The sequence below is a fragment of the Camelus ferus genome, chromosome 7 (assembly GCF_009834535.1).
Source record: "Camelus ferus isolate YT-003-E chromosome 7, BCGSAC_Cfer_1.0, whole genome shotgun sequence".
NCBI lineage: Eukaryota > Metazoa > Chordata > Mammalia > Artiodactyla > Camelidae > Camelus > Camelus ferus.
The window spans coordinates 54,647,701-54,672,546 of NC_045702.1; the positions used below are offsets into that span (position 1 = coordinate 54,647,701).

Genomic DNA, 24,846 nt, shown 5'->3' on the forward strand with positions numbered 1-24,846 from the left:
AGTGGGTCTGCAGGAGACTTCCCGATAGGAGGCTGCTGCAATATTTCAGGCAAGAAATGATGGGGATTTACATCAGTGTATTTACTAGACGTGGTTAAAGTAGACGGGGTCATGGTATAATGTGAAGTATAAAAATGACAAGATTTGCTGATATAGAATAAAGAACAGAGACAAGGATAAATCCATTTTATTTTTACTTTTTTCCTGAGCAAACGGAAGAACGGAGTTGCTCTTTAATGACATAGGCAAGATTGTGAGAGGACTGGGGAAGAATATCAGGGCTAAGTTTTAGATAAGGTACGTTGGAAGGGCTAGTAGACATGAGATGTCAAGCAGTCTGTCACGCGTAAGAGTCTAAGAGTCTGGAGTTCAGGAGAGACACAGGGCGAGGAATACCCATTAAGAAGTCCTAGGGATGTGGATGACATTTAAAGCAGCGAGAATGAAGGCAATCACTAAGGGAGTCTGTATAGATAGGAAACAGATGAGGGCCAAGAACTGAGCCCTGGAGCATTCTACTCTTTCTGTTCACATGTCCCAAGTAAATTCACCGTCTGATATCTTTAATTCACTATCTACATTTAAATTTTTCTAAAGAATACATTTCATTTTCATAAATCACCTATTAAAATTCCAAGAAACTTGAATTATGCAGATCATCCTCTGGGAAATGAAATAACTCATTGCTTCATCTTTCCACTTAATATTGCTTATGTAAACAGAGCTATCAAATCCTTCTTTGACTGTATTCCAATTAGTTTTGAAATTGGAAATTGGAAAGAAGGTAGGGTAATTCACTTGATAAAAATGCCAGTGACATGAGGTACTATCCCCTTTTTGTTTTTTATTTAAAATAATAATTATCAAATCTTGATCAGAAACAATGAAGAAATTTTAAGTCATTTGTTTTTTTTTTTCCTGCAAGATTTTTAAACAGAATTTTAGAAAATGATTTCAATATGTTAAAAGAAAGACGTTTTTTCCCCTCTGGAACTATCAATTCTCCAAGGCTGATGATCTTCAAGGTGGACATATTTTGTCTTTATTAGTTGAAGATCATCTGTCTTTCAATATATTTGAGTGTCTCAAGTAAACTTCAAAAAATGCATTGGAAAAAGTGAAAAATAAAGATTCAGATTTTGCCTCAATACGCAGTAAACATACAAAGTAAATTTTGACTGTCATAGCCTCTGTCACCTTTTAAACGTGAACAAAAAATTCATACACAAAACTTTTGAATTTTTTTTTGAGAAATAAATATTATCACAGATCACCTGGCATCCTAAGATTCCTGAAATAAAATCTGCTTCCAGGAACAACTTAAAAGTTTAGTAAAACATTGCTGTGCCACAAATTAAACTTCCTAATTTTTTGTCTTTGAATAATATCCCCCTTCAAAAGTGTCTTATTTATGTGTGAGTGACTTCAATTCTTATCTCTGTTACAACAAAGGACTTTCGAGTTAGGCAATTTTTTAGTTTGAAAATTTTGCTGGCTTAGAACTTTTTTGGGCCTCTGGGAGAGTGCATATTTCCCTAGAATCAAGGTTGATGCTAAACCATTAATTTTTCATAAGGGAGCACACAGAGGATGAATATTCAGGAGAGATTTCAGGAAGCCCTATGTCACTTTGTTCCATCAGCTATTGATTGAAATGAACAAAAGAGAAATGTGAGACCAGGATTTCCTGAATTAGCTTCTGTAAAGAGTGACACATGATGACCTGAGGCATCACTCCCGGAACCAGAAACTTTACTGCAAACGGAAGATGTCCTCTGTTCAGTCCTCTTATCTCCTTAAGGAGAAATCCATCTAAAACCAAGCTCATAACTCCATGATAACAAGAAGGAGTAGTTGAACAGGACTAAACTATGATGCGGAATGAGAACTATACTGTGCTAGCCAAACAAATTTATTTTGGGTTATTTAGCAGAACGTACACACGTGCCACTGTGATCTGCCTCTCATTGTGAGTGTTTTGGATTGACATCTTTAATAAGTGCTGTGAACACTCTATTTCTAATGAGGACTTCAGTTTCCTGGTTTATAAAATTGTAATAGTAACACTTAACTAAACATGGCATGCGCTGGAAAGAACTGAGTGAAGCTATGCCTATGAAAGGAACTGCACATTGCTGAATTTGATGTGTAAAAAGCTGACAAAAGGATGCACAAATCAAGGACTCCTAAATACATCCTGTCTCCCACAGTTAAATATTTCCTTCTCCATCAGCAACAGGATGATGGAAGAATGCTGAGGAGTGTTACAGTGGACCATTTTACGTCTAATTCCTGGGAATCTATATCAGTGAACCTCATCCAGTTTCCAGCATTCATTCAATAAGCAAAGATTCGAGTATCATATTCCACGCACTTACCTACAAAACAAAATCAGACAACACCATGTTTCTGAAGTTGTTTACTATCTAGCTGGAGAAAGAAGCAGTACATCACCTACAAGCATGTACATACCTGTCAGCATGACTATCATCAAAAAGAACACAAAAAATAAATGTTGGCGAAGATGTAGAAGAAAGGGAACCCTAGGAATGTAAACTGGTGCAGCTACTGTGGAAAACAGTATGGAGGTTTCTCAAAAAACTAAAAGTAGACTACCACATGACCCAGCAATTCCACTCATGGGTATATATATCCCCCCCAAACCCCAAAAACATTAATTCAAAAGATACATGCACCTCAATGTTCAGAGCAGCATGATTTACAATGGCCAAGATATGAAGCAACCTGAGTGTCTATCAAAAGATGAATGGATTAAGGAGATGTGGTATTTATATATATATATATACACACACACACACATACACACACAACAGAATACTACTCAGCCATAAAAAAGGATGCAATTTGACAATATATTTCACAGTAACATGGGTGGACTTGGAGGGTATTATGATAAATGAAATAAATCAGACAGAGAAAGACAAATACTGTATGATATCACTTATATATGGAAACTAAAAGACACAAGAAACTAGTGAATAGAACAAAAAAGAAACAGATTCATAGATACAGAAAGGGAAGGAGGAGGGGTAAGATGGGGGAGAGGATTAAGAGGTAGAAACTACAATGTATAAAATAAATAAGCTACAAAGATATATATTGTACAACAGGGGGACATAGACATTTTATAATAATTATAAATGGAATATAACCTTTAAAAATTGTGAATCACTATTTTGTACACCTGCAACTTATATGATACTACACATCAACTATACCTCAATTTAAAAGAAAAAAGAAAAAAAGCTATGCTAGAGGTATGCTCTGGATGGACAAGGGGTATTCAAGTAAAACTAGTGGGTGGGGAAAGCTAGCAGAAGGATGTTGGGAGAACAATTCCCAGGAAACTTCCAAAGGCACGTGAGGAGTTGAGAGCCAATGTGCCCAGACTTCTTAGGTGACAGGAGGTAGGAACTCACTGAGGCAAGGAATACAAGTGTTAATAGCATGTGGATATAGGATGTTTCCTGTTGTCTTGAAATGAGGCAAAAGTCCCAAAGCTGAGAACCCAAGGAAATAAGTACTCCTTGTAAGTTCCACAAAGAAGCTGCTAGAAAACTTACTCCTATTGGATTTTTTAAAAGGTGGGCAGGTCAGACCTGCTACTCTCACCCTCTACTGCATCCAGATTAAGCAAATGATTAAAATTCTGAAGGCTTTTTTTTTTTTTTTTTTTGAAGTAGGCAAGGTTATCCTTGGGGAGAAGCACTGCAGAGTACCCATTCTGGGTCCTCTGAGGAAGGAAAGAAGGGTGATCCCTGCCAAGCCAATTAGGAGGCACTCAGAATTACCCTTTGTAATTGGAGACTGGAGGTGCCTACAAGAGGAGGAAACTGGGAGAAGCAGACACTTAATAGGGGTTCTAGTGAAACCAGAGGTGATCCCCAAAATGAAGGTAAGAACTCAGGCTGGTGATAAAGGAAATGAGAAGAAGCCAACAAAAGGCAAATAACTAGTGAGACAACTGAAGTTAAACCCCCTTGGGGAGCCGGGGGAACACTGTAAAACAACCATCTCAGATACTGCTTCAGGGCAGCTGCTGGGAGACATCAGGCTGCTAGCCGCTAGCCCAGTGAGCCACCGGGGTCAACTCAGACAGCCAGAGAACCCCCTCTGGCAAGGAGATGCAGACGCTGGCTGTAGGAAGTTAAACAGAAATGCTCAGGAATAATGAAAGACTGAGGGGAGCTGGCTGGCACCAACCACGTCTGCGAAATTTGAAACTGTGACATGGTCACTAGCAGTTTTCCAGAATTCCGCTGAAACCTAGGAAAAATAGTACCTGACCATAAGACTGAACTCTTTCAGACTCCACTTAAAGTGGTTTAAATACCACACAAATACTTCATTTAAAATTCCTATGATAACAGTGCTTCTCCAGGATGAAGTATACAGTGTTGAAAACAGTCATTTGAGTAGTAAATCCATACTGAATGGCAATGTTCAGTGACAAATGTTAGAATTTTTGCCCACTGTTCTTGCACGTCTTAGTAAACTTTTCTTCCACATGGTCGATAAAGGCACCTTCTGTGTCTCTTAAGGAAGATGGTACAAAGGAATTAGTGAAAACAAATGTATTGACCTTAATTTTTGTTCATCTTTTTAAAACTGCTATTTAATAGTCTTTGCTTTAAAAGCTTGCTCTGTAGGTCAGATGCACATCTTGTTCTGCCTGGTCATGTAGGGCTATTCAGAGGAGCCTTATTTGTCCAGGGTAGAACTTGAGCCTTAAACTATGTGTTTCAGCATCTTTTTATGAGTGTATGGCAGAGTCTTCTCGTCCAGCCTTCTTACTCGAGTGCAATTCACTCAAAATGGGCTGCTCCAAACAAGGTGGGAATAAATTTGGGGGAAAATTCTTCACAATACTCAGGCCTCAATCCACCATACCAACTACCTTTGTAATAAGAAAAAATATCCAACATTCTGGATAATCTACTATTTGCATTTTAAGAAAAAGCAGAAATCTGCATGCTTTACTTTTAAGATTAGGAATATCTTTCACCATATACACTACAACAAATGAGAAACTCCTGCATTAAAGCAATCATTAACACTGCTGGAGGCAGACCCTAAGAGATACAGAGAAAGAGCAAACCCACCGTATATGAAGCAGATTTAACTGGCCACAGGGCTTTGGGTAAAATTAGCTTTGAATCCCACAGTTTTCATGAGGCTTGTAGGTGATAAATCTCTGCACTGTTCTTCTGTTGGCCATATTTCAGCAACGGACACCCATGTACTAGACTGTCGACTGAAATAAAATCACACAACGTGAGAGTTGTAGGTTAAGTTTTATTTGGGGCCAAATAAGGACAACAGCCTGGGAGCCAGCATCCCAGAAAGCTCTGAGAAACTGTTCCCATGAGGCAGGGGAAAACTCAGTATTATATATGATTTCAGTGAAGGGAACATGCAATAAACACATTTAGGCAGAGGCTGCTGCTAATCACGAGGAGCAGATGTCACCGTTCATGATTTTAGTGCTTCTCTAGATATGAGATGCAAGAACTGGGGTCATAAAATCTCCTGAGATAAGCTTCAGAAACAAGCTTAGAGTGTCTTCTTAATAATTCAGTTAAACTTACAATAATATAAGAAAATAATAAGAAACTATCTGGGAAGTGAGTCATAGGCTGTAAATACAGACCTCCATTAACAAATCTAGATTTAATTTTCACTGAAACATAATCTTTTTCTCTCTAAAGTTACCCTCATTTTTATCAAATATAGCAAAATCAAGGTAAATTTGTCCACAAATTAAGTCTGATTATTTGTCTTATAATAATAAATTAATATATAATCTATTATAATTTAATGTATTTATTATATAATTACATAATTTATAATTTAAATTATATATAACTTAATTTAATTTATAATTTAATTTATTACTTATATATAATAAATTAATATAATTTTAAAATTGGCTGTGCCAGAACTTTTCATGAGTCTCAGGTTGAAATTTTAAGGTCTCCTAAGACTAGGAAAGCCACATCAAAGGCATGTCACAGATTTTTGCCTTATGATTTAGGTGAATTCTTTTCTTTTCAAGGTCCCCAAAATACCTTGATTCCTATACCTGTTAGGAGGAGATCTTCCTAATTTATCTGATAAAGCCACTGGGAACCTAAGGGTTTCCAATCTCTGGAGGGATCACATAGAGAGAAAAGATAACCGTTCCAAGTCTGCTTACATAGGTATAATTAACCAAATTGCTGTGAGTCATAATTAGCTTAAGGAGAAAGGTTTCTTTCTATCTGGAAAACACAGATGAAAAGCCAGTAATGTTTCAGACAGGAACCATAAAAATTATAACGATTATTTCCCAGTTCACTCAGTCCTATGTAAATAATCCTTTCTGTTAATAGTTTTATGAAGCAATCAGGTTTTCCATTAGAATTCTTTAATTTCTTATCCAGTTCAACATATGGTCTGGAAGTTATCAGAAATCTGTATTTATCAAAGAAATCTTTTCTATAAACCTTCTTGAAGAGGAGGTATTTTGCAAAGACATCAGAGTAAACCATAACTATCTATAGAATGGTAAAAAACTTAGGGCACAGTTTAAAACCTTATTACAATGCAACTGATAAGAACTTAGGTACTGATGTGACATACAACATTTTAAGATAACCAGAATTATGATTGATAACATTTTACCAGGATATACCGGATTTTTTTTTAATTCCATATAATTTCTAGAATATCTGTATTAATAATGTTTTCTCATACAATATAAACCAAGAAGATTTATTATTCATTTGATAATACTTCCCATGTAGTTTAACATACCAAATGAACCTTACTGGTTTAAAATCTCTGTTTGGGATATTCAGGGGCCCTCTGAAATATCCCAGAATTAGCTGAAGGTCAGAAGAACTCTTATTAAAATTTGGTATTTGGGAAGCTTATTAAAAAGTTTCAAAACACTTGATCAGATAAAAGCATAGGTCACTGTGAAATAATACTTATTAACAATAAAATATTTTAAAGGTAAATACAGAACAGATCACTTAAGGGGTAAAAGAAACTTTACAATCTGTTGCTAAAGGCAGATTAACATTTTAAGAAACCTTTGTCCTCTTAACAGGGAGAAAGAGAACTAAATCTAGCCTTGTACCTTCTAACAGTCATTTACTCGACTAAATTTATTCTAAACTTAGCCAATCCCGACCATGTACAATACTATTTTCTCAGGGTTCCTCTTCCACAAACCTTCCACAACTTTCTATATCCGTATTATTTTGTCCCTTATTTTCTTTTCCATTCAGAAGCAACCAGCTTTAGGATAAAAATCACTCTTTTTCCATTAACAAAAGGTAATTCCATTCCTCATACCTTCTTTTACTAAAAACACATATCCTACTTTCCTGCTATATACTAAACGTTTCCTTTATGTTTCCTAGTAGCTTTAATTAAATTTTTAAAATAGAATCCTCAACTCTTAAAAATCTAATGAAAACTAAGAAGTAAGCAATTATGAGTTGCCTTTTACATTAGTATTCTGTAGATTGGCAAACAAATATCAATAATAATTTCTAAGAACCGTGTGCTTTCTTATAGACAGTATCACATTTTGGCAGTAAACATATTAATAGTCCTAGACACCTTTAGTTTCTCTGCAAAGGGAAGCCAATATTCAGTAATTAGTGATTCAGTATGTTACTATATTTGGGAATGACCTAGTTCCCACCATCACCAATAAACTTTCACCATTTAACTTAATTTAGCACAACTCTAAAATTTTAAGTTACCAAATATCTGGAGAATTTATTTTAAAGTAGACATCTTTAAAATATATCACTCCTAAAGAATTCATCCAAAGGCTCTTATCTCATTTGCATTCACCTCACTTTTAAAAATTTCACCATATCAAGTTACCTTCCTTGCTGACAAATTTGTAACAGATATAATAAGATCTTATTTGACTTCTATTAAACCTAGGTACAACAAAGGTATTATACTTAATGTTGATGACTCTAGGGACATGCCTATATTAATTAAATCAGCAAACTTTAATATCAGGTATTAATTTAATACTGAATATTGCCCAGTTCACGTGAACCTGAAATTCATTCTGGCCAGTTTCCTTTTATATTTCTGAGAATTTATATAAGAGCTTATTTTCCTTTAGGCCAACTCCGTAGAACTTATTTACAAATTAGTTTTTATAATACTATCCAAAATTAAAGGCATATGCAGTACACACACAGACATGTAGACAGACACAACCAGAGATCTCATAGTTTCATCTTCCAAACTTGGTCATGAATCAGGTATTACAATGTAAAACTCACTAGTTTTTTTTTTTTTTTTTAACTCACTAGTTTTAACAGTTGGAACAAGCTAAATTTAAAAGTCTTCATTCCCCCACCTCCCCACCCCCTACAATCTCAGGAATTAGAGATGGTCTACGTAAGATAGATGTTCCTGAGAGCCTGGTCTTAAGGCACAGGGAGAGAAAAAGCAAGTTCTCCTAGAAGGACTTGTTCCTTCTGTGTCAGAATTCTGAGGTGATTTTCTAGGTTGGCTTTCATATCTGGGAGAAGTAAGTGGGGCTTTCAGTTATAGCCCTGAGGCATTACAGCCCACGTATATTGCCTCTCATTCCAAGTAAAGGCAAAAAGACTGATCATCTGGATGTACAGGAATACTAAAAAAAAAAAAAAAAAAAAAAAGTGCTACAGAGCTCTATCACAGAAAAGAAGTCACTGTTCTTAGGAATATGGACAATGAGGTATGGGGGTTTGGCACTACAGAATGATGAGTATTTTAATGGGTGACGCAGAATGTGTTCTTCCAATGTCGGCAGAATCAAGTGCCCATAGTTCTTTAGGTGCTAAGCCTAACAGTTTGTCTTGTTCAGTGTCATCCTCATCATGAGTCACAAACATTATATGATGACCAAAGTCTGATTTGGTCTTTCAGATCTAGAAATATTTCTCCTTTAAGAATAAAGGAAATATGGACTTCATAAGTTTCCAGTAGATCTCTGCCTGTCAGGTGACTGGGAGTACTTTCTACTAGAAGAAAAAGGAGGGCCTTCCTTTATGTTCCCCTAAGTAGAATTCTAAAGGTAATGATTTAAAAGCCTTAATAAGTGCATAGAAACCCCTACCATCTGTACTGAGGTATTATTCCGAGGGAGAGAGCCTTTAATTTTGGCAGCGTTCAAAACTGGAAAGGTGGCTGGCGCCTGTATCTATGAGCGCTTTGATTGTTCTCCTTGTATAATCATTTCTCCTTCTCCTAGGGTGTTAGAGAGGGGAAGCGGAAAGAGTCCCCATGTTCCCCCGGAGCAGCCCTATTCTTGCTGAACTCATAATTCTGGTCTAAAACCCAGTTTTCCTTCTAGGCTTCTCCTTCTTAACTTAACATTTATTTTCTGATGCTCTGGTTTTCTGCAGTAAAAGTAAACTTTGGTTTTCTCTTTGCAGTTGTGGATTGAATGGGGATTGGTTAACCTTTGACTGGCATTGAGTACTTATTTAGTCAACTGACGGTTCATGATTTCTGTAGATATTCCCTGTTCTTTCTTTTTAACGGTCTTAAAAGTTGGTGAGCCAGTGTAACAAGGGCGTTTGTAGGTAGTGTGAACCAACCTAGATTGTCTTTTGACCAGAATAGTCAATTCCTCATTTAAGCCTTCTAAAAAGGCAGAGTTAATTAAAGGATCTTTTTGGTGATTAGAGAATGAATGAGTCAAGCCAGAATATTACTTAAAAGTTTTCTTTTAACCTTCCATAATAGTCCAGAATTGATTTATCAGGTCTTTGCTTGCACTGCTGGATCTCTGCCCAGTCTACAGTTTTTGGAAAAAGCTCTTGGATAAATTTGAGTAATTTTTGAGCTAATTCTTTGCATTCAGTGTGAGCCTGTGGATTATGTAATTCAAAGTCCATTAGAGGTCGTTTCCAACCTGCTTTCTCTGTCCATTCCCCCAGTTTGCTTTCAGAAACTAATTGATATAGACCTGAAAACCCAGGCTCGTAGATCCAGATGGTTAACTCAGACTCCTTAGCAAACCCCAATGGATCCTGACTTGGAGTGGGAAATTCCTTAGCCAAGGCTCTAAGTTCTGCTTGGGTCCAGGGTGTGTACATAAGTACTGAGGATGGTTCACATATCCCTGTAATAGGTTTCTCCTTAAGGAGAGCTATAATCACCTCTGATTTTTTTTTTAAATACTCCTTTACTGGGGAAGAGGGAATAGCAGGAGGTGGAAGAGGCAGAAAAGAAAAGGAGATTACCTGGACCAGACAGCTCGGGTAGGAGAGGATACATGGGAGGAGCAGAGGCAGAGACAGTGTCAGTGCTAGCGGCCTTTTCTAGTTCTGACATAGTTTCAAGCAACTTCTTGTTGGTTTCCTGCAAAGAAGTTATTTTATCATGTCCTCTTTTAGAAGCTTCTAAATACCAATCAAGTAAGCATTCCATTCAGTCTGTTTGCTCTTAAGGCCAGCTTTTTCTAACTGTACATGCAAAAATATCAATATTGGAATATCAAAAAGAACCCCAACTTGGCCATTTTAGATTGAGATCTCCTTTAGTATAATTTCCCCAATTAAGTAGGTACTTGCAAGTATGAGCTCCAAACATGGATCAGGCCAGGGTGTTAGTCCGAGGCTGGTGTTCTGATGCCCTTCGTCTCTGTTTGAAAGACTCTATTTTTCATTTTAAAGTTGAATTTGTCAGGAATAAAATTTTACATTTATCCTGACAAGTTCTATTGAGGTAGCCAAACTGAGGAAAAGCAGCAGCTCAGTCTCTTACCTAACCGCTCAGTCCAGACCCTGATATCTTTCAACCAGGCCCCACCCAGTAAGTCTCCACTAGGTGAGTATTTCCCCCCAGTATCTCTCTGCTAGAGGGCCAGGTACCTGGATACATTGCCAAACAAATCTCAGTGTCATCAACCAATATAGGAGATCCAAGAATCAGTAGAGACTCACCCAAATTCATCTGGACTCTCCAAGGAGGCGGATGGGTGCAGAGGGCCTCTGCTGGTATCAAGGCTCCAGTTCCTTGCAGAGTTCAGGCGAAGGAGAGAAGTCTGCTCGGGGTCCCTTTGTGGTCACCAAAAACTGTCAACTGAAATAAAATCACACAACGTGAGAGTTGTGGGTTAAGTTTTATTTGGGGCCAAATGAGGACTATAGCCTGGGAGACAGCATCCCAGAAAGCTCTGAGAAACTGTTCCCAAGAGGCAGGGGAAAACTCAGTATTATATATTTCAGTGAAGGGCGGACGTGTAGTCAAACACACATGTAGGCAGAGGCTGCTGCTAGTCACGAGGAGCAGACGTCACCATTAATGACTTTAGTGCTTTTCTAGAAATGAGAAGACGCAAGAATTAGGGCTCATAAAATCTTCTTCTGAAAATATCTAACTATTTGAAGGCCTGTACAGTCAGTCTTCCCAGAGCACAGAGCACCTCATTCCTGATCTCCATCCTGAATGCCTTTCAGGGTGTGTTGGAGGTCAGCAGCTGCAGCGGCTTGTGATTTAATCCGAGCAGAGGTAGATGGCAAGTGCCAACGTGATCCTATCCTTGTAGAGGGAGATGGCAAGTGCCAATTTTAAGTTAGCAAGACGTGAAGAAAAATGAGAATTTAACAATTTGTTCATGATGTCTCTCAGAACATGGTCTCATTTCTGAAGATCAGGATCCAGGAGTAGTAAATTGCTGAACAATTTATAAATGAGAATCTAAGTAAAATTTTGCTTAATCTCCCCACCATTTCTGCTTGAATTAATTTTGTCCTTCAAATTCCAACTCAAATCCTACTTTATTTCCCTGGAAGTGTCTTTTAAAACTTCTCATTAGCGCTTTGGAACTTGAATAGCACATTTTGTATTCTAGCCCATAGTTTACTTAGATGTTTCTTAACATCAAAGGGCTTGGTCTTACAAAATATTCTTGGCATCTTCTTCCATGGTGACTGACATGTGAGAAAATTTGACGGGTACCATTTTAATTACACACCTAGACAAGACCATTTAAATTTAATTCATGCTAAAATGTATACATTTTTTGCAAATAAATTATCTTAATTTACAATTATAAAATTATTTGCTTCTCATTGTGAAAAGACAATAAAACTCAATCATTATCCCACTATTGAGAAACAACCACTGTTAAAACCTTGTTTTGTTTATAATTGATATGTAATTATAATATGTAAATGTAATATGTATTATTCATCCTTATCCAAATAAAAAATGCTGGATTATACAAATTAACTCTGCATAAACACTATAAAAATGGCACCCTAATAATAATAACAGTGTGTGTGTATTGATCTTGTGCCAGAGAACATGTGCTTTACATAATTAACCAAGTGCTTTAATATGTGTAACAAATTTAATGCTCACAATAATTCTGTGATGTAGATTCAATTATTATCATTCCCATTTACAGCTGAGGAAACCAAGACAGAGACAGTTAAGGCGATTAAAGGCAGTAAAGCCAAGATTCAAAGCTACGCAGCTTGCTTCTGGAGTCTATATTTTAACCCACTGGCTCTCTACACAGAACACACTGAGTTACAAACTCAATCTTCAATAATATATTAAAAGTTATGAATAACAAAGCCATTCATTAACTGGGCATTTAAAAAATTTACTGTATCATTAAAGGTGACAGGTAAAAAAATACCTTTTATATTATTTGCATTTGCAAGTATTACTATTAAGATACAATGCATAAAGCTTATATTTTTGTCATATTCCTAACTTTAGAATAATAACTTACCTGTACTTAAGTGTCATGACTTGAATTTTAATCCAAAAGGGTCGTTTTCATAAGTTGTCTAGAAATTTGGCAGATTACATTGGTACCAGATATGCAATTATTATTATTAATTAATAATTATTAATTATAATACTGTTATTACTACTATTATTAATAAATATTGTTTCTTATTGCTAAACTTCTATTTGGAATTTGACTTTTCCAAATATTGAATAATTCACCAGTAAAATTCAATTTTGAGGGTTTTGCTACAGCATTTAAAACTTGCATATGAAAGCTTCATAGATTGAGCTAAGATTCAAGATACTGTATAGCCCATTCATTTTACAGTGGAGCGTAGGACTTCAACTACCCTTCCGTGAATAATTCAGAATGATATTTTAAACAGGATGAAATTAAAGCAATCTATTCAAAATTTGGCAACTTAATCATAAATGCAAATAGAGTTACATGTTTTATTTCTAGAGCTGAATTTACTTCACGCAATAGAAAAAATATTGAACAAAGCTAAAATAATTTGCTGAGGCTGGAATAGAATAAATATTGACTGTTGTTAGTAAACTATAAAACAAAGGTTTTTTTACATGGTTTAAATGAAGCAATATGAACTGAAATAGAATTTGTACACTTCCAGAAACTAAGCAAATAAAACACCGCAAATGTCTGCTTAAAAGCCGAATCAGTGTGGTACAAAAAGAGTGAACTTGGGGATATCAAACAAGTTAGACAGGGTTGTCTTCTTAGTGACTGATTCTAGGTCCTGCCACAAGCAGATAATAAAATATTAAAAGTACCAAAGGAAACTCCCTAATACAAGATTTTTCATCTTTAATCAAATCCAATGTGAGGCAAGTTAGTTTAGAAAATGCTTTAGTTGTTTCCATTTGTAACAATACTGACACCTGGTGGTTGTACAATTTATATCTTGCTGCCTCCAATTTACTCTTATTTAAAAAACAAATAGAGTTAAAATTAAAAAGTTCCCCATACCTTAAACTTTTACTTATCCATGTATTGTAATTATAACTGTAACTAACAAAATATTTAAATAAACCAACGGCATTTGATATTTAATTGACCTCTCCTCATCTCCAAAATGTAATATATTTCATTTACTACAAGTAGAAGTGCTTAGATGCCCTGAACAAGTAAAGAAGGTTACATATGAATCAAGGCCTCTTGAATTTCCCAATTTTATCCTAATAGCTCCTAAGAGTTCACATTTATTGAATATCTCGCTATTTCAGACCCTGTTTTAAGAACTTTTTATATAATTGTCTCCTTCATTACATAATATGTTAAGTAATGTAAAACCATTGTTATTCCAATGTATAAATTGTTATTCCAATGTATAAACAAGGAAAAAGGCTTGTCCTAAACTACTAAAAAGTAAGAAAACTGGGATCCCAGTGGCCATGCTGTTAACTGCTTTCCTATATTTTCCCACTGGAATAAACTTTTAACTTTTTCTAGATTTTTTTTGGTATTATCTCTCCTATTGCTCCTCTGTTTACCCAGCAAGAGTCACATTTATGTGTGAAGCTATAGACCTAAGTATAGGGTATATTCATATTCTATGGATTATATTTTGACTTCATTTTCATCTCCTTAAAAAATCCCCTCCCACCATTTTAAATTAGAAATCTAGTTCTTGCTCAAATATTATTTAAATTGTTAATCATTAGAAAATCTATTTTAAGCAATACAATATCCTCTCTCGGTCAGTTTTCACTCATTCATCCATTTGTTCCATGAACTGATTTCATTACTACTAGATTATAAACTCCTGGCAACTGAGCTCTGTTCTCCAATCACAGCTCAGTCCAAAGTCTTCTCTAACCGGAGAAAAGCCATCTCTGAGTTGGTCATTCCACCTGGCAGATAAAACTCCATCAGAAACATTAACCAGGATCTTACCTCTCCTTTGTCATTTATTGCTGATTTTGAATTGTACTGTTCCATGAGAAATAAAGATGCAACTTTGTACATATTATATCCACAAATACTTTTTTTGCTCATGTAATAGTTGTCATACTTAGGAAATGAATAAAAATAATACATATTTCCCCATATCTGTTTTAAGTTATTTAGAATCAAATGTTCTTTTTGTACCTGTCGAAAGTCATGTGGTTTTGGACTGAGGTATACACCATTTGGATATTTTCCACTCTCCACAAACATGAACTTCACCTTACGTGAATCCAGCTGTGGAAATGTAGTTATAAATTTAGGAGATACGGCCTTCTTGGGATGATTCCTTAAGCTCCAATCACTGTTCCTGGGAAACTGCTTTTTATTCTCCTTTCTCCTTCCTTAATGGTCCTTGATGGTTTTTCTGGAAGTCTCAAAGATGTATACAGTTTTTAACTAAAATCAGGAGGCTTTATTTCCCACATTTTGACTTTTATTTCAGATTGTGGTGGCTGCAGGACATTTTTTTCTATTTGGGGTTGTGATCTTAGGTTGAACACTCTCTTCTGCAATATCCCTGCCTCTCCTGCCTTTCTGGATCTCAAGGGCATTTTCCCATGTCAGAATCTGCAACAGATGTAGACATCGGTGGAAGATATGCCACTGTAGTAATGGTGCATCAAATATTATCCCTATGGGCCTGGGTGATCTCTGAAAGATTTACAAAGCAGGAAAAAAGCTCAGAAATGACAGGGTGTGTGTGGGGGGGAGGGGAGATGGAAGAAAGCATCATGGCTAGTACAAATATTCATTCAGCAACCTTGTCACCGCAGTCAGGGCACTAGAGGCCAGGAATTCTAAATGACTAACTTGAAATTCATGCCCCTAAGTAACAGAGCTATTGGGAGAAAGACATGAAAACAAAAAATAAAGCTTCATCTAAGGCAATGATATTACGATAGTGTTATGAGAAACAAGGAGAGGGCTCAGCTAACACTATCGGGAAAATAGAAGAGACATCAAAAGAAAAGTTATCATTCGAACTAATCTTGAAGGACAAGGAGAAATATGCCAGGGGGTAAAGGGAGGACACAACATGTCACCAAAGCACAGAAAGGACAGAAAATTTGTCATAAACTATTTCTAGGATTCTACGGCCACCTAAACTGTACTAAGTGTGCTGTAGCTCCTACTGCTGGGATCTGTGGACAAAAAGCATGGATTTGCTCTCTGCTGATCAATGACAAGGAAATGGCTGGCACACTTCTCGACTTTAAAGCATGTATCAATATGTTACTAGACAAAACCAATGAATGTGAAATCTCATTAGAAAGAGGGATAATTATCAATTAAAGTATATTTGGCTAAGTGGAAATGTAACAATCATGGTTCCTGGGAAATAAAGACCTGAGGTGGGGGTGAATTTCCTTGTTTTGTGTTAGAATTTTATGTTGTTTGATAATAGCATCAAAATAAAGGATCTTCAAGATTCTAAATGCGATTATGCAACAATTTCAAGTTGTGAATGAACAGAAACTACTCTGGAGAAACACTGAAAATGTCAACTTGAAAAGTTAACAATAAATATTTTGTAACATAAAATAAATTGTTGTCAACTTCTAATATAAATATATTTTTTTAAATTTTTTTAAATGACCATGGCCCATTGAGAGAAAAGCAAGAAGCACTCCTGGCAGGAGCACAGCATAGGTAGGTGAGCCGGCAGTGGAATACAGAGCTAGAAAAGTCAGTTGGGTGACATCAGCAAAGGTCTTTCATACCACACCAAGGAATTCTAACGAATCAAAGATACGGCAAAATTTCTTAACCAAGATAAGAAATACAAGAGGAGGAACAGTTTACAGGAAAACATCATAATAATAAGTAGATTTAAACAAAATATATGTCCATTATTTAATTGGAAGTGTAGGCTTGTCGCTAAGTCAGATTTTGCTGTAATAATGCTATCTAATAAACTGCCTACAAACTCAGCGCCTTAAAATAAATTTAAAAAAATTTTTGCAACAGAATGTGGGGAAGAGGGAATTTGGATTCTGCTAACAGGTATAAGATTTCTTTTTGGGGTGACAGACATGTTCTAGAATTATACAGAGATGAAAGTTGCATAAGATTGTAAATGTACTAAAAACCACCTAATTATACACTTTAAAATGGTAAGTAGTGAAATTATTTTATGTAAATTTAATTTCAATTGGAAAAAACCAAATTAATCATTAAATCATGTTGTATAAATTTCAATAAACATAAAAGACAAACTTTTTCTGGGAAATAGAAAGAACAAGTCTATAGGCATTATCTGAGTCTATTTAAATACTGCAAAAAAAATAGTCAAGGGACAGGAAAGCTGCACAACAAAAGAAGCAAACAAAGTGAAAAGGCAGCCTGTGGAATGGAAGAAAATATTTGCAAACCGTTTATCTGATATTTAAGAATTCCTTCAATACAATAGCAACAAAAACAAATAACCTGATTGAAAAATGAGCTAAAGACTTGAATAGACATTTCTCCCAACAAGATGTAAAAATGGTCAACAGGTAAATGAAACGATGCTCAAGTACATATGGCACTGACTACGTACAATTCCTCAACTTTCTCCAATGCTAAAAATCATCAGCCCAACATCATTAATCATCAGGGAAGCACAAATCAAAACCACAAGCTATCACCTTACACCTGTTTGATGTCTATAATCAAAACCACAAAAGACATTGCTGATGAGGATGTAGAAAAACCGGAACACTTGTACACTGTTGGTGAGAATGTAAACTGGTGCAGCCACTATGGAAAACAGTGTGGAAGTTCCTCAGAAAATTAAAAATAGAACTACCATATGATCCAGTAATCACACTTCTGGATATTTATCCAAAATAACTGGAAGTCAGAATCTTGAAGAGATATCTGAATTGCCACATTCATGCAGCATTATTCACGACAGTTAAGATATGAAAACAATATAAGCTTCCATTGCTGGATGAATGGGAAGAATGGTGCTGGAGGAGGTCATCATAAGGATGTGACCACCAGCTAACCCATGAGCTGGACTTGGGCAATCAGAGGTCTCTCACTGCCTCCCTTGTCCTGGGAATGTGGATTTCACTGGCATTTCCTACTCTAGAAGCTGCCCAATGACACAGCCTTGAGATAGGAACAGTATTCTCTTGAATGATATGTATGTAAAATTAGGCTTCTATAGTATATGAATTATGCATTAGTCATTGCAGTCCCAAGACACTCTGGCAGAAAGAAATCAACTGGAGATCTAGTTGAATGATTGAAGCCTGCGATGGCAATATCATATTATAATCCTCACTCTACATGGAAAAAACTAAGGTACAGAGAAACATAAAGTTATACGACGTATGGCTGAGAAAGTAAGGAAAAGTAAACTAGCAATAGTTTCATTCAGTCAGACTTTTAGTGGAAAATGTTATTATAGGAGCTATATTTTGGCGAAGATACCACATTGGAAATAAAAGAATGGCTTAATCTGCATTCAGGAAGCACAGTTATTCTCCATTTATGAAATTACACTGGTTTCAAGGACCCAGTTTAAATACTATCTCCAATAAAAGCATTCCCATTTTGCCCGATCAGGATTCACCCTTCCTTCTGAATACAGCAATGGAACGTGGAGCTACATTTCCCCTGTACCTGGTGTAAAGCTAATTATTTACAAGATCGGCCACTAAATTAGATTATAAAATTATTGAGAAAAAACTCCTATCTTTACAAAACTATGTAGGGTTCTGCATATTTTAGGTTAAGCCATATGAAATTCCTTTTATTCAATCATTTTTCAACTTTACAAAAATGTCAGTTTTATAAGGTTCAACAGTAAGAGAAATAATAGGAATTCTAAGTTTGCCAAATTCTGGAAATTACAGATCTCTCTGAAAATTATATCTAAAAGATGAAATATCTAATTATATTTTTCTAAATAATTAATCTTCTAATAGTGGCAATATAAAAAATAAATTTTCATCTAAATTCCTTCCTCAAATGTTTTCTACTGGAAAGACACAAAATATTTTTCTTACCTGCTTTTATAATCTGCTAATTAAAAATACATTTCCTCAGTTATCAAATCTATGCAAATATAAGCTTCTTCTGCTTACATATCTGAGTTTAATTTTGTAACTAATTATTTGGGAAGATAGATAGATAGACAGACAGACATAAATACACACCTGATATCTAAATGCTGACAACGTAAGAAAGAGCATTGTAAAATAGTCTGCTATTAAGATTACAGTAAACTCTTTAGATCACAAATTCATGCACATTTATAAGTTCATGAAGAAATCTAGCACCTTCCTTCAGCTGGGCTTTCTCCTTCTTAATACATTTTTCATGATATTATAGAGAAAGAAACTGTTTCTCTCATAAATGAATTCATCTCATGTCTAACTTACAAAACACCTAGATTCCAAAGAGCTAGTCAAATTGACAAACTAGAATAATTCAAAATAAAAACAAAAGCAGGAAGTATTCATTAGAAAATCGATAATTTCACTCACCATTTAAAACTGAGAGTTTTTATAAAAATGTCTAGGGAAATATGTCTCAACAAACCTTTTCTGCAAAGCCAGTAAGACTAAGCAAACAGTTTATAAGGGAAACATTCAGCCTTTGCTTTACAAAAGAATCCAAAGTATCCTTAAGTTTTATGCAGCTGGGTTGCTAAGAGACTGAATTAATTTTCTAAAGGACTCAAGTCAGAGTAGGAAAGCACAGTGAAAGCAAGACATTAATGTTGCCTAAAACCTAGCAACAAGGCAGTACGTCCTGAGCTCTTTTTTGAAAGGTTAGAAAATCAGCATACAATGAACTCAATACTCAATAAATATCAAGACAGAGAAAGATAATGAATAATTCCACTCCAGAGCAGTTTTACTAAATAACATCTTGATGATTCACCGTTTGTATTTTATTTAGTAATATCTTTTATAAGTCGACATGAGTTTGACATTTAATATAAACACGATTTGAGAAGCAGTTTCAACTTTTATTACCTTGGGGGTCAAGAAGTTTTGAGTTAATTTCCTCAGTGTTCATTTTATAAGGCAAATGAAGATTACAAGTTCTTCTTCCCTAGGGATGGCTTATCCTACTGATTTCTGCAAAATAATTGATGAAAAAAAGCTATCTGTTTTTACTGATCAAAACCTACACTCAATGATATCTCCTGGTGAGATTTAAAAAATTGTTGTAGAAAATTCCAAACATGTATAAAAGTAGAAATGTATAATGAATCCTCATGTAACCATTACCCAGCTTTAAAAATGATCGATTTACAGCTCAAATTGCTTTAAATATACCTCCAACTTATCTCCCTCCATTCCTAACATAATTTTGATGCGTCACATCAATTTATCAGTAATTATGTCAGAATGGTTCCACTAAAAGATAAAACATTTTTATTTTAAAAGCATAAGCATAGCACCACTATGACATCTAAAAAAATGAACATCAATTCATTGAAATTGAGTATCTTGGCAAAATTCAAGCTTCCAATTATCTCATAAAAGTCATAAATAATTTTGGTTTTTGCTTTTTTCTTTCCAGTTTGTTTGATTTGGGCTAGTTATTTACTCTCATTTGGTCCAAAATTTCCTATGACCTGAATATTAACTTCTCCTTTCCTCATATTTTTCTAATGAGGTAAAAAATTTCCTGAACAAATATCCTTAATGGTTAAAGTCTTTTGACTATTTTAACTAGTATTTTATTTGAAGTGAAAAGTTTGCCACTAGGTGGCAGTGCATTACTTATTTTATCCCAGTGTATAAACTGAGACTTAAAAGATAAATTTGCCTGTACTGTTTTCCCCAATATTCAATTTCAATTTCGTTGTGGTTTTTGCTCAGGGAAATGACAATGGCGTTGAGCTTACTCAATTTCTTACAGTTTTGGAAATAAAGTTAACCTATCTTTATGGTATCTGATTCTCTCTCTCTACATAGAGATGCATACAATTCTTTCTCAAAAGCATATGTTCAAGTGCCTATTTATGGTTGGTTCCATACTTGTTTGGAATGGCAAAATACAAATGATGTGGTCTCAGATTTCAAGAAAATTATAAATAATTGGCTAGAAAAGATACAAATCTATAAGAATACATTTCAAGACAAAGTATTAAATGACAAATGAACAATCCTGACAGTTACCTTCCTAGGAAATTAATGATGGGGTAGGTTGTTGAAGTGTTGAAGTTTGATAACATCTCTGAAGATTTCTCAGAGCAACTAAGATCAATTCTATTCCTTGACAACGGCACGGTTCTTAGTAAAAAAGAAGAAAGGAGGTGGTTTGGGTGGGTAACCAGAATAAAAGCTACCGGAATCCTCTTTAATGCCTGCATGAATGCTTTTCCAGAAGTTTCTGATAGGGAAATATCGTTTGATGGTTAAGTGACTCGAGTTTTATATCAAACCATCCAAATATCTACTCTTCAGTAGATTTTAGTAGGTATTTTGAGTGTACAATAACATTTTACCACACATGAATATCTATGGGATGAGCAAGGATCTGTTGCTCAGCTTCCACAAATTCAGGAAGGTAAACTGTTGTGGCAAATAAAAACCTCAACACTCTGACTTCTATGTCTCCATAAAAAGAACACGTGCATTTTTTAAAAAGCCACTTGAATAACATATGTTTACACAAATGAATTAACTTAAAATTTATTGTGTAATAATCTTATCATGTAACCAGTAATTGTAGTTTGAGATACTCCATAAATTAATAAGGAAGTGAAACAGGTTTTAAATTAGGCTCAGAATAAGAAAACAAGAATGAGGGAGTTTCTTGGGCAGAAGAGTAACATTAATGGATGCCATAACGTAGCCGTACAGCTTCGCTTCTATTTCATTTCCTTCTTTACAAAAGGGAGAAATTTCCACAATGAAAATAGCAAATATGAATAGGAACAAGTTGAAGCTTGAGTTAGATGAGGAGATAATAAAATAGCACAGTTATGTACATGAATTCAGGTCCAAAAACCATAGAGGGTACATTTCAGAACAACAAGAGAACTGGCAGTGGGAAATGAGGTGGTACTCTTTGAAAACTTGTTGAGAGGACAAGGTTGTATAAGGGTGGATACTGGAGGTCAGACACACCTGAGTTTACCCTTGACACAAAGTGGACAGGAAGCCTGCCTTATGAAAGGGAAGAAGTTCTTAATAAAATTTTGTAATTCTTATTCTTTCAGAAGTTTGGATAGATATGTATACATATGCAGGGAAGAAGTTTTCAATTTTTAAAAGATTTACTATTTAAGTCGTGTCACACAGAAGAAGCACAAAATTTCGGGCTTAACCTAGAGAGTTCTCTCTTTAGTAACTTAACCCAAATGGCTAAAACTAAAACTCTTTAGTGATTAATTAAATGTAAATTCAATGGTGTTGATATGAGGAAGAGGGAGCTGTGTCTACTGAGGAAGGAGTCAGAAGAAATAGAATACATATAGATGTCTTCAGACTCATTTTGGAGTTTGAATCAGCTATGACGTACCCAAAAGCTGGAAACACAAACATTCATACCTCTCAGTGCTTATTCAATGAAAGCTGCATATATGGTCTTCTACAGAAAAAATTTCATTTACATATACTACAAAGTCTTCTTGATACAAAATTACCTAGAACATATTGGAAAAGATAAGCCAATCTGCTATTTGTGGATTTCAAACTCCCAGTGCCATGAAAGGTCTTTATGGAATCCACGGGGACCTGTGGCCTTACCCAAGTCTTGAAAAAATCTCGTCTAGTGTTCCTGCTGTAAACCTCTTGCCACAAGCAGTTTTCGCGTACAACTAATTGGCCATGAGGCCATTTTGTCGTAAAAGATAAATCACTGGTTGACAGTTACACTACGCTAGAAATGATAACCTATCAGTCTTTGCAGATCCTTAGGTGAGCTAACCTAAGCCAGTTTCTGTTTAAATTTCACCGTTTTCATGAAGTTTATACTCATCTGGAATCAAATAATCATTTCTTTTTGAGAAGATAGGAGGAGCTTGATTCTTCTTTTGCCTCCAGCTTCTAATATTGTGATAAATTTGGTAAAAGAGAGCATCTGAGAACAAGTTGTGGCATCTAAGTTAGCTAACAAATAGATTCATTAATCTTGAGGACTCTCGAGGATTATTGTAAATTTGTAGCTGCCTCTTTTATATTTACAATTACTTTGGTAAATGTTCAGTTTTGATGGGTGGGAGCAATGACTGTGCTCACCAAAGGGTTTGCAAAAACAAACATGTTATCACACTGAGGTAGGCATTATCCTATGAGGAAAATATAATAGAGAAAAGGTATCTATAGAAAGTAGAGAATGATTATCTCTAGTGTGTAAGGAAAATAAATGTGCAGAGAGAAAGGCTGACTCACAGCAATGGATGAGCACTACAGAAGTTTCCAAAAATTGTGGCTGTTGACCACTACAGGGTTGCCTTTGATTCACCTGGTCTTGGCTTCTGTTTCTGGATTTCCATGACAGTATTTCTTCTTGATCATTCCATGTGCACTCCATATGTTGTTGCACTGGGTAATCAAACTATAAATCAGTTCCTTTGAGCTAAAAGAGTATAAATAAAAGGGTGAGTTACAACTTGAATGGTTTGTAATGGAAAATAATACTATTTAAATGCCATTAAAATTTCTCCTAAGAAAGACTTTATTTTGACATAAATATATTTCTTAGGCTCCCTTTAGTAGCATTAATATGCTGTAATGTAGTGAGTCACAAACCCTGGTCCCTAAAAAGTTGTATCAGAATTGCCTGGGAAGGTTATGATGTAGATTCCTGGGTTCCATTCCTAGAGACCATATTCAGCATGTCTAGGATAAGCCTAGGAATCTACAATTATAAAATGTTTCCCAGATGACTTTGACACACAATTAAATTTAGAAAAAAATACGGAATTTGGATTTAGAAGGCAAAACTCAGGTCTAGATAATTCTAGACCAATCCTGTTGTCTCTTCAAGTTTAGACTTCCTCATCTTTAACCTAGCCATATTCTCTTTCAGGGTTGTGAGGATTCCTGAGATAATATACACAAAAAAGTAAGGCAATTCTGGGATCTAAAATTAATTACCTAATTATTGAAATTTCTTCTAAAGGCATTGATGCCTTTTTATACAGACTTTATGAAATAATCTCAGAATGCTTGCCATTCTGCAGCCCATTCTAAGGAATTCCCAGCCTGAAGCCCATTTCAAGGAATTCCCAGCCCACAGCATCATTACAAAAGTTTCCCATGCCAATAGGCCCCATGCCAAGAGATTCCCATCCCAAAATCTTTCTAGGCATTAGTACCAATTTGGTTAGTCATTTATAAGTAGTATTAATCATAAAAGACTATCCTTCTTTAATTGTAAACTTTTATTTCATCTTTTATTTTGTTTAGGTGAGCTCCTTTTTTTTCTTCGATAATATAAACACAGTTTTCAACCATAATTCTTTTTGTTAATGGAGAGACAGGTTAACAATAGAAGAGTGGTTAAAAACCAAGTTAAACCATAAAATAAAATGTTATTAAGCTATTAAGATATGAGAAATTTCTCACATGTAACTTAAGTGCTAAGGTTGCATAAAGCATAAAGTATACATACATCAGCACCTTCATAATATAATAAATTACACTCATACACACATATACTTATATATGTCTGTATGTATGTATATATATGTTTCAAATCCTGAAAGAATGTATATGAAAATTTTACCTGTGATTATATCAGGTTCACTTCTAATATTTCTGTGTTTTCCCAATTTTTTACACTGTGTATTATTTTGCAAATTAAAAAACAATTACTAAAACTGTTTTTTAAAATTAAAAAATGAGCATACTAGAGGATATAAATGATCCAATGATATCAGACTTCACTATGGAAATATCTGCTGTGTAATTCATGACTCCCTGTGTAATTCATGTAATAGCATAAGTAAGACTTCCAGCCTGACCTAGGAGACCAGGGGGGTGTGGGATCCCCCAGGGTGACGCAAAAGCTTGTATGTCTGTTCTACACTCTGAGAGTAGGTTCCAGTTACACAATTATCTAAAGCTCGAGATGGAAACATAGCAAATACCAGTTTTTCCCAGCAGAGAGCTTAGTCTCATCTGACCTATGATAAG

General features: G+C 35.2%; 1 long non-coding RNA gene across 1 annotated transcript in view; it reads right to left on the reverse strand.

Moving 5' to 3' along the window:
- Nucleotides 1–24,846, reverse strand: part of LOC116664953 — a 54,177-nt gene that overhangs the window by 16,226 nt on the left and 13,105 nt on the right. The window contains exons 3-5 of the long non-coding RNA XR_004321509.1: nt 23,098–23,284; nt 10,977–11,115; nt 5,124–5,275 (exon numbers count right to left, since the gene is read on the reverse strand). This is a non-coding gene — a long non-coding RNA (uncharacterized LOC116664953). The remainder of the gene's footprint in view (nt 1–5,123; nt 5,276–10,976; nt 11,116–23,097; nt 23,285–24,846) is intronic.